The sequence below is a fragment of the Dermacentor albipictus genome, unplaced genomic scaffold, assembly GCF_038994185.2.
Source record: "Dermacentor albipictus isolate Rhodes 1998 colony unplaced genomic scaffold, USDA_Dalb.pri_finalv2 scaffold_344, whole genome shotgun sequence".
Taxonomy (NCBI): domain Eukaryota; kingdom Metazoa; phylum Arthropoda; class Arachnida; order Ixodida; family Ixodidae; genus Dermacentor; species Dermacentor albipictus.
Window position 1 is genome coordinate 4,295 of NW_027225898.1, and position 10,706 is coordinate 15,000.

General features: G+C 57.1%; 3 non-coding genes across 3 annotated transcripts; 2 read left to right on the plus strand and 1 right to left on the minus strand.

Moving 5' to 3' along the window:
- Positions 1–1,681: 1,681 nt before the first annotated feature.
- Positions 1,682–1,873, minus strand: LOC139053898 (U2 spliceosomal RNA). The gene has a single exon (XR_011510868.1). It is a non-coding gene; the product is annotated as a U2 spliceosomal RNA (small nuclear RNA).
- Positions 1,874–7,190: 5,317 nt separating this feature from the next.
- On the plus strand, positions 7,191–9,005 carry LOC139053900 (small subunit ribosomal RNA). The gene has a single exon (XR_011510870.1). It is a non-coding gene; the product is annotated as a small subunit ribosomal RNA (ribosomal RNA).
- Positions 9,006–10,242: 1,237 nt separating this feature from the next.
- Positions 10,243–10,395, plus strand: LOC139053894 (5.8S ribosomal RNA). Its single transcript, XR_011510865.1, has one exon. It is a non-coding gene; the product is annotated as a 5.8S ribosomal RNA (ribosomal RNA).
- Positions 10,396–10,706: the final 311 nt, after the last annotated feature.

Sequence of the window (10,706 nt, forward strand, 5' to 3'; positions counted from 1 at the left end):
CCCGGCGGAACGTGGAGCTAGCATCCTTCTTCTTGGAACGGTTTGCAATGGACTGCTTGAATGTGCCGACCACGCGTCACGGGTCGCGTATAGAGCCAACGTTTGGCAAGAACGCGTCTAGCACAACCGATCGCGGTTGCGATAACCCATCGTTGGTAGCGAAAAAAAGAAAGAAAGAAAAAAAAAACACCTACCCGCAGCTTGTTAGCAGTAACCGTAAATGTGGTTCTAAATATAGGTTCGCTGGTCACTGAAACTTTCTCATAACGCACACCACTGTAGTCCAAAAAGAACAAAGCACGCACAATGGATATGATACAGCCGTCACCGCATGATTTCGCGTTTTCCTTATTGCATTACTTTCGTGGGCATGCGCGCTAGGGCCACGCAGGCCAGGAGGCAAGGGGAAAAATAAATAAGAAATGATACGCGATCCTCAGCATTGACTTGGCTGATGTGGCACTCGCATTTATGTTCTTTACCTTAGGCGAGCGCAACGCGCCAACTGAACTCCAATTTCCCATAACGGAAATTCGTATTTGGCCATTTGGTTGTATTTTTGGCTGATGTTCGCGTTTTTCGCCCGAGCATGCGCTTCACTGCGCCGCTCGTTGCCCCTTCAATGCGGCTTCACTGCCCTGCAGGCGTGTTCTGCGTCAAGCCGAACCACCAGGCAAAAAGCCTGGGCGCCGCCATCTTGTTGAGAGCGGCGCCGGGGACACAATCGCGCCTAGCTCATTGAGTTTTCCCCCAAAACTGAACGAAATAGCCTTATTTAAATGAGAAAGATGCCGCGAGTGCCGCAACGAAGGACCTTAAGGATTACCGAAGGGTAACTGAGGGCGACGCGACGAGCTTTGGAAAGAAGAATGATGGGTGTAGCGCTACGGGGGATAAGAATAGAGCAGATTCGGGGGGTGAGCGAACAAACGCGAGCTAATGACACCTTAGTTTAAACCAAGAAAAAGAAATGGGCGTGCGCAGGGCATGCAATGTGGGGGGAAGATCATCAATTAAGGGTTACCGACTGAATTCCAAGAGAAGGGAAGCGTAGCACGGGGTGGCGGAAATTTAGGAGGGCAGATTAGATTAGGAAGGGCGCAGGCACTAGACGGCGACCGTGACCGGGCTTACACGTGACCGGGGTGCTTGGAGAATAATGGGAGAGGTCTTTGCCCTGCAGTGGTCGTAGCCAGCAGGATGATGATGACGAAAAGGTAGCAACAGGTATTCATAACATACAGGTTGGAAAGCTGAGGCACCTCTGAACCCTTGAATATATTTCGCCACACTTGGCCATACGACAAGTTTGTTTTCGAGGCGCTCGGTCCCACTGCAGCGAAAATGTTGCCGGAAATCGGGCACTCCATTTTTGTTTCATAGGGAACCTTTCTTCCACTAGGGCAGCGGATTTTCGCAGGGCGAGCTTGCTGTCGTTTACGGATCAAAGCGATAGTGAACTCCAAAATGCAGTGTTGGCTTTGAGTGGGACTTACATTGATTGCAAAACCCACGGCTAATCACCCTTCCCCCCCCCCCCCCCCCCCAAGTGGCTCATTACAGCAGACAATCGTTCAGAAACACCGGCATCGTTGCGTATAGTATGGGAATGGTGCGTGTCACGTGAGTGCTCGCTTCGAGCTTGTGTTCTTCATTTTGATTGAATGAAGTCTCACCTAAGTGAGCGGGGGCCGATCCCGGAGGTAGTGCAATACCGGGCCGACCTGCGGCGGAGGTGAAGCAGGCTTCAAGCACTCCGCCAACTTCCAAAAATAGGTTTAATATCGTGGGTCCATATAGAACCCGTATCAGATATTAAGCTGATAAGAACAGATACTACACTTTGATCTTAGCCAAAAGGCCGAGAAGCGATGTCTTTCACTTCACTCCATTGTACCACTGCCTTGTGGGTGCCCTGGCGACATTGGTAACCTCAGCAACAGCGTGGGCAATCTTATAAAACCCAGCCCGTCTAGAGACTCTATGCTCTCTATCTCGCGAATCAACTCGCGACGCCTCAGTCTTTCACTGTTAACGAAACGCCGTCGCGTAGAAACGAGACCCGAGCGCAAGCTTGTTCGCAAGGCAAAACCAACGAAGGCAACCTCGTAGAAAACGGAACAGGCGAGCGGAAAACACGCGCAAGGGGAATGCTTACTTCCGTCTGAATGCGACCGCTCAAGGCGGCTTTCTTTGAGGCCTTCGTTTCAAGCCCGTGCGCAAGTGTAATACACTACGCGCATTTCCCTCATTTCCTTTTATTTACCGCAAGGCCCACTGAAAGTTTTCATACGGCACAGGCCGGGACGGATTGCAACGTGTCGATTCGACCGCTAGAATTAGGTAGCGCGCCTCATGTACGAATGAAAGAGAATGAAAAAAAAAAAATAAATAAATATAGAAAAGGCTGCGCACTCCTTCCAACCGGAAACATAGAGGGCAGGAAGATCGCCATGTGGAGCACAGGTGTTGTTAAAAAAGAAAGAAAGAAAGAAAGAAATAGCGCTACCCCATCATCTTTACCGTGTGCGTGTATACACACACACGCACACATATGCACGCGCACGCACGCGCGCGCGCGCACGCACACACACACACACACACACACACACACACACACACACATACGCACACATGCTAGCATAGCTTAAGCACAGCTGGAAAGCTCAGCCTTGCGCAAGAAAAAAGGACCACGCCCTTTCGCAAGCCCCTTTGAAACTTTTAAATGAGAAACATGTGTACAGCGAGGTCGTTCGAAACTGGCGCGAAAACGCATCCGCGCCATCTGTGTGCGGAACTAGGAAAACCTACGGCCTTCGCCATACAGAAAGAAAGGTAGATGGCGCGAGCTAACGCTCCGTTGCATACTAAGAACGAGAGCTAGTGAATAATGGCAGAAACGTCTTGGGAAGAGAGAAAAAAACAACAACAACAAAAAAAAAGAAAGACACGCAAGTTGTTGGCTCGCGCAAGCATTCTATTTTACAGCGAGTAAAGAGCATAGCAACTTCTCACAAGAGCAGCAAGAAAGACAAGAAGAACGTGAGAGAGGGGGAGAAACAGGCGCGTTTCTTTGGAATGCAGAGCATGCTGCACACACTATGAAGTGCCAAAGAGACGGGGAAAGCAGATGGCGCGATTGTGTATGTCCTCAAAGCTTGAAAACAATTTCTAAACTACAAGGTGTGCCGAAGTCCGCCTACTCTCATCAGGTTGCTCCCGCCTCCAATTGCATTTAAATTAAAATTACAGTCGCCTCAGAGGCAGAGAGAGAGAGAGAGAGAGAGAAAATGTGTACACTTGCTTCGCGCAGCTGCACCCGTTCAAATTTTACAGCAACAAGAGCACTCCCGCAGGCACAAAGTCCGCTGCCGCGTCCGCCGGGGCGGAATGCACTCGCTTCCGTAAATTGTCGTGCGGCAGACTGCTGCATCGTAGCACACCTGAAACCGCGCAGACGTCAGCGATCGCCGCGAGATCGCTGCGAGCGCTAAAGTCCGAAACCACGTCCGCCGGGGCGGCGGGAGCTCGATACCCCTTCACGAAACTTCTGCGTGTACACCGCCGCACGGCCACGGCGGAGTCGCTGGCATCCTGCGCGCAGTTGCATTGCGTCGCGCCGGGAATCGTTGAAGCCCCACGCAGACGTCGGCGTCGGCCCCGACCTGGCTGCGAGCGCTCGAAGAGACCAAGTCCGAAGCCACGTGAGCCGGGGCGGTGTGAGCGCGACTAAGTCCGAGACGACGTCAGCCGGGGCGGCGTGAGCGAGACCAAGTCCGAGACTACGTCAGCCGGGGCGTCGACTAAGTCCGAGACGACGTCAGCCGGGGCGTCGAGCACGCCGCGGTCGCTTTTCCCACTCTTACTCGAAAAATGGCGAAGGGGCCGCGCTAGCGTGCCTTGAATCGGTGAGCGGCGGTACCGCGGCGATCGCGAGAGCTCAAATCGGCCGTGCCAAGGCCAAATATTGGCGCTCGGCTCGGCGCAGTACGCCGCCTTGTCGCACGAGTACGGCCCCGTGGAGGTCTGGTCACTTATCGCTGCTCTTATAAGGGGCCGTACCGCCCTGGCCGACGTTGTACCGTAGTGCCGTTTTCGGCTTGCGCGTGTTCGTGGTGGTGTCCGCGCACCGCTCCGCACTCGAGAATCGTGCCCACGACGACGCGAGCGCTCGGAAGAGACGCAAGTCCGAAACCACGTGAGCCGGGGCGGTGTGAGCGCGACTAAGTCCGAGACGACGTCAGCCGGGGCGGCGTGAGCGAGACTAAGTCCGAGACTACGTCAGCCGGGGCGTCGACCAAGTCCGAGACGACGTCAGCCGGGGCGTCGAGCACGCCGCGCGCGCTTTTCCCACTCTTACTCGAAAAATGGCGAAGGGGCCGCGCTAGCGTGCCTTGAATCGGTGAGCGGCGGTACCGCGGCGATCGCGAGAGCTCAAATCGGCCGTGCCAAAGCCAAATATTGGCGCTCGGCTCGGCGCAGTACGCCGCCTTGTCGCACGAGTACGGCCCCGTGGAGGTCTGGTCACTTATCGCTGCTCTTATAAGGGGCCGTACCGCCCTGGCCGACGTTGTACCGTAGTGCCGTTTTCGGCTTGCGCGTGTTCGTGGTGGTGTCCGCGCACCGCTCCGCACTCGAGAATCGTGCCCACGACGACGCGAGCGCTCGGAAGAGACGAAAGTCCGAAACCACGTGAGCCGGGGCGGTGTGAGCGCGACTAAGTCCGAGACGACGTCAGCCGGGGCGGCGTGAGCGAGACTAAGTCCGAGACTACGTCAGCCGGGGCGTCGACCAAGTCCGAGACGACGTCAGCCGGGGCGTCGAGCACGCCGCGCGCGCTTTTCCCACTCTTACTCGAAAAATGGCGAAGGGGCCGCGCTAGCGTGCCTTGAATCGGTGAGCGGCGGTACCGCGGCGATCGCGAGAGCTCAAATCGGCCGTGCCAAAGCCAAATATTGGCGCTCGGCTCGGCGCAGTACGCCGCCTTGTCGCACGAGTACGGCCCCGTGGAGGTCTGGTCACTTATCGCTGCTCTTATAAGGGGCCGTACCGCCCTGGCCGACGTTGTACCGTAGTGCCGTTTTCGGCTTGCGCGTGTTCGTGGTGGTGTCCGCGCACCGCTCCGCACTCGAGAATCGTGCCCACGACGACGCGAGCGCTCGGAAGAGACGAAAGTCCGAAACCACGTGAGCCGGGGCGGTGTGAGCGCGACTAAGTCCGAGACGACGTCAGCCGGGGCGGCGTGAGCGAGACTAAGTCCGAGACTACGTCAGCCGGGGCGACGAGCACGCCGCGCGCGCTTTTCGCACTCTTACTCGAAAAATGGCGAAGGGGCCGCGCTAGCGTGCCTTGAATCGGTGAGCGGCGGTACCGCGGCGATCGCGAGAGCTCAAATCGGCCGTGCCAAGGCCAAATATTGGCGCTCGGCTCGGCGCAGTACGCCGCCTTGTCGCACGAGTACGGCCCCGTGGAGATCTGGTCACTTATCGCTGCTCATATAAGGGGGCCGTACCGCCCTGGCCGACGTTGTACCGTAGTGCCATTTTCGGCTTGCGCGTGTTCGTGGTGGTGTCCGCGCACCGCTCCGCACTCGAGAATCGTGCCCACGACGACGCGAGCGCTCGGAAGAGACGGAAGTCCGAAACCACGTGAGCCGGGGCGGTGTGAGCGCGACTAAGTCCGAGACGACGTCAGCCGGGGCGGCGTGAGCGAGACTAAGTCCGAGACTACGTCAGCCGGGGCGACGAGCACGCCGCGCGCGCTTTTCGCACTCTTACTCGAAAAATGGCGAAGGGGCCGCGCTAGCGTGCCTTGAATCGGTGAGCGGCGGTACCGCGGCGATCGCGAGAGCTCAAATCGGCCGTGCCAAGGCCAAATATTGGCGCTCGGCTCGGCGCAGTACGCCGCCTTGTCGCACGAGTACGGCCCCGTGGAGATCTGGTCACTTATCGCTGCTCACATAAGGGGGCCGTACCGCCCTGGCCGACGTTGTACCGTAGTGCCGTTTTCGGCTTGCGCGTGTTCGTGGTGGTGTCCGCGCACCGCTCCGCACTCGAGAATCGTGCCCACGACGACGCGAGCGCTCGGAAGAGACAGAAGTCCGAAACCACCTGAGCCGGGCCGCGGCGGGAGCTCGACGCCCGTCACGCAACTTTGGCGTACAAGCCACCGCACGGCCGCGACTGAGTCGTCGCCACCGTCCGGCTGGCTGCACTATAGCACGCCGGGAACCGGGAAAGAACCGCGCAGAGGTCGTCGTTTTGCCGCGGCGTTGGCGCGAGCGCGCGAAGAGACAAAGTCCGAAACGGCGTCAGCCGGGGTGTCGAGCACGCCGCCCGCGCCGGTCGCACTCGTGCTCGGAAACGGCGAAAGGGCCGCGCTAGCGTGCGGCCCCGTAGGGGCACAGAAAGGCGATTGTTCTGGAAACCGCGCTGTCCATAGGCGAGAGATTGCCGTTCGCGCATTCGGTCGACGCGCTGCGCTTTCACGACTTCGGCATTGCGCTGCCGACGTAAGCTTTCCATCTCGCTCGCGGCGCTGCGAGGCGGCACGATTTTCGCCAAACGCTCGTCGAAAGTGGCACGAGTACGGCCCCATGGAGATTTGGGAACTTATCGCTGCTATTATATGGGGGTCCCAGAGAGCAGTCGCCCCCAAAAGCGACCTGGGTGTTTGATATGCGGCGGGCTTCGTGCCCGTCAAGCGTGTCCCCGGTATCGCTCCCGTGGATCCCACAGCTGACGTCTGCAGCCTCATCCGCTTGATGCGTTAGGGGCTGGTTGTCGGACGACGCTTTCTCCACGATATCGAGTTGTGTTCCGCATCGTCCTCGGACGAGTCAAATGCGAAAGCGCCGAAGGCGCGGGCGTGACCCGTCGCCTGGCGGCTTTGCCGTCTCGGCTACGTTGCAAGTGTCGGTCGGTCCACCTGTGCTGCGGGCTCAAGAGAAACCGCAAGCCGTGATCGAGTCGACACAACCAGTCTATCGAGAATGTTGCGTGCTTCTTGCCGCGTGGCGATACCCGGCCCTTCGGGGAGGGCGCCGTAGCGAGCTCGAACGCCGTCGTCTCGGACTGTGCAAAGTGCTACTCTTTGCAAGAACGAAGCGTGCTGGGGCGCCTGAAGGTGGCCTCGGCATCGCAAAAACGGCGTCCGGCCTGCTTGACAGGCGGGACGCGCAGTTGAACGATTACCTGGTTGATCCTGCCAGTAATCATATGCTTGTCTCAAAGATTAAGCCATGCATGTCTAAGTACATGCCGAAATAAGGCGAAACCGCGAATGGCTCATTAAATCAGTTATGGTTCCTTAGATCGTTTCTTCCTACTTGGATAACTGTGGCAATTCTAGAGCTAATACATGCAGTGAGCCTGAAGCCCTTTGGGCGACGGGTGCTTTTATTAGACCAAGATCGATCGGGTTTCGGCCCGTATTGTGTGGTGACTCTGGATAACTTTGTGCTGATCGCATGGCCACGAGCCGGCGACGTTTCTTTCAAGTGTCTGCCTTATCAACTTTCGATGGTAGGTTACTTGCTTACCATGGTTGTTACGGGTAACGGAGAATCAGGGTTCGATTCCGGAGAGGGAGCCTGAGAAACGGCTACCACATCCAAGGAAGGCAGCAGGCGCGCAAATTACCCACTCCCGGCACGGGGAGGTAGTGACGAAAAATAACAATACGGGACTCTTTTGAGGCCCCGTAATTGAAATGAGTACACTCTAAATCCTTTAACGAGGATCAATTGGAGGGCAAGTCTGGTGCCAGCAGCCGCGGTAATTCCAGCTCCAATAGCGTATACTAAAGCTGCTGCGGTTAAAAAGCTCGTAGTTGGATCTCAGTTCCAGACGAGTAGTGCATCTACCCGATGCGACGGCTCGGACTGAACATCATGCCGGTCCTTTCTTGGTGCACTTCATTGTGTGCCTCGAGAAGGCCGGTGCTTTTACTTTGAAAAAATTAGAGTGCTCAACGCAGGCGAGTCGCCTGAATAAACTTGCATGGAATAATAGAACAAGACCTCGTTTCTGTTCTGTTGGTTTTTGGAATACGAGGTAATGATTAAGAGGGACAGACGGGGGCATTCGTATTGCGGCGCTAGAGGTGAAATTCTTGGACCGTCGCAAGACGAACTACTGCGAAAGCATTTGCCAAGAATGTTTTCTTTGATCAAGAACGAAAGTCAGAGGTTCGAAGGCGATCAGATACCGCCCTAGTTCTGACCATAAACGATGCCAACCAGCGATCCGCCTGAGTTACTCAAATGACTCGGCGGGCAGCTTCCGGGAAACCAAAGTGTTTGGGTTCCGGGGGAAGTATGGTTGCAAAGCTGAAACTTAAAGGAATTGACGGAAGGGCACCACCAGGAGTGGAGCCTGCGGCTTAATTTGACTCAACACGGGAAAACTTACCCGGCCCGGACACTGGGAGGATTGACAGATTGAGAGCTCTTTCTTGATTCGGTGGATGGTGGTGCATGGCCGTTCTTAGTTGGTGGAGCGATTTGTCTGGTTAATTCCGATAACGAACGAGACTCTAGCCTATTAAATAGGTGCGGGGTTCCCAGCACCTTACAACCTTCTTAGAGGGACAAGCGGCTCCTAGCCGCACGAAACAGAGCAATAACAGGTCTGTGATGCCCTTAGATGTCCGGGGCCGCACGCGCGCTACACTGAAGGAAGCAGCGTGTCTTTATCCCTGTCTGAAAAGACTGGGTAACCCGTGGAACTTCTTTCGTGATTGGGATAGGGGCTTGCAATTGTTCCCCTTGAACGAGGAATTCCCAGTAAGCGCGAGTCATAAGCTCGCGTTGATTACGTCCCTGCCCTTTGTACACACCGCCCGTCGCTACTACCGATTGAATGATTTAGTGAGGTCTTCGGACCGATGTCCGGCGCGGCCTTTCGGTTGCGCCGGTCTGTTGGAAAGATGACCAAACTTGATCATTTAGAGGAAGTAAAAGTCGTAACAAGGTTTCCGTAGGTGAACCTGCGGAAGGATCATTACCGGATTGTTCGAGGGTGACGAGCGCCATTGTTTCTACCCCGTGTGGGTGAAGCAGCTCGCTGCGCCCGACGCTTTCCGCCGCTGGCCCCGCTTGGACGCGGGGACGGCTATACCCGAACATGCCGGGGATTGCCCGAATTTCGAAGGGCGCCCCGTGCCAAATTTGTTGCGCCCAGTGGACGCCGGCTGCAACCTTGGACGGTTGGCTTGGCCGCGCCCGCGGGTAGAAACGGCGTAACGCACACTGTTGGGTGGGCTTTCTGAAGTCCGCCTCGGCACTCTTGCGCGGAATGGGAGTAAGACGACCCGACCTGCTGCTCTTGCCCAGTACGAGGGGAACGGCGAAGCGTGCGGTCGGTCAAGGAACTGACGGTCGAGAGCTAATGCCGCTGCCGCTTAGTACACACGGAACCGTGGTGCGAGCGCTCTCCCGTCCTCCGCGGCAAACGCTGCCGAGTCTGAAAAGGCTGGCGGCTGCCGGTCGCTTCCTGCGGCGAGTGTGGAGTAACGACCCGACTTTGTTGCTGCCCAAGTACTAAAGGAACGGTGCGGCGCTCGGTCGGTCATGGAACCGGCGGTATTGAGGGTGCGGCTGCCAAGTACGGAAGGAACCGTGGCCTAAAGCACTCTCCCGTCCTCCGCGGCAAATTCCACCGCGCCCGAAAGGGCCGGAGGCTGCCGGTCGGCTCCCGCTCGTGACGCGCGAGGTGTCGAGTTCGCGGTTCAATGCGACGACGTCTGCAGGCTATTTGCCCGCCGCCGAGGGAAAGGCGGCGTTGCTGCGAAGTACCGAAGGAAACGCGGCTTTGCTACGTCGGAAGCGTTCTGCGGTTTGCGGACTTGTGCGCTTTGGGAAGGCGCCGCACGTCGAAAGAGGAAGTACGGACAGACGAGGGACTGTAATCCCGTATTCGAACGCACTTGCGGCCAGGCCCTTGCTGGCTTCGTCTTCCGCCTCAAGTAGACTTGTTGTGGCTCCGGCGCAGAGAGCCGTCCCTGGCACTGGCCGAGTGGCTTTGGAGAGCTGCGCGAGTACGCGCGCGCCAAGCTCTTGTCTTTCGTCTCGAGTAGGCTGTTGGATCAGCAGCGGTCATGCGGAAACGCGTGACCGCCGAACGAAAGAGCGAAACAGGAGTAGCGCACGCCGAAAGGCGCTCTTCGAAACCACACACAGGGAGACGCCACGTGCCTGAAACACTGGTTGTACTGTACTGAATTGAACAAACTATTTTTCACGACTCTAAGCGGTGGATCACTCGGTTCTCGGGTCGATGAAGAACGCAGCCAGCTGCGAGACTTGGTGTGAATTGCAGGACACACTGAGCACTGATTCTTTGAACGCACATTGCGGCCTTGGGTCTTCCCTTGGCTTCGTCTGTCTGAGGGTCGGATCACATATCAAGAGAGCCTTCGGCGCACAGGGAACGTGCGTCCGTCGACTCGTTTTGACCGCGTCGGCATCATGGACAGTACGTTGAGCGCTGAAGCCACGCGCCAGCAACCTCACGAGAAGGAGACGGTGGCGAGCCGTCGTGCCAAATCTTCGAAGAGACGGAAACGAGGCATTACTACTGCAGCGTGACGAGTGCGCGCCTCTGGCAAGACCGCCGCAGGATGGAGTCGGATACCTGCAGGGAAAGAGCGGTCCAAGCTCGAGGCGCGAACGTCTGTTGCCTTGTAGCGCGCACCTTTGCGAGAGA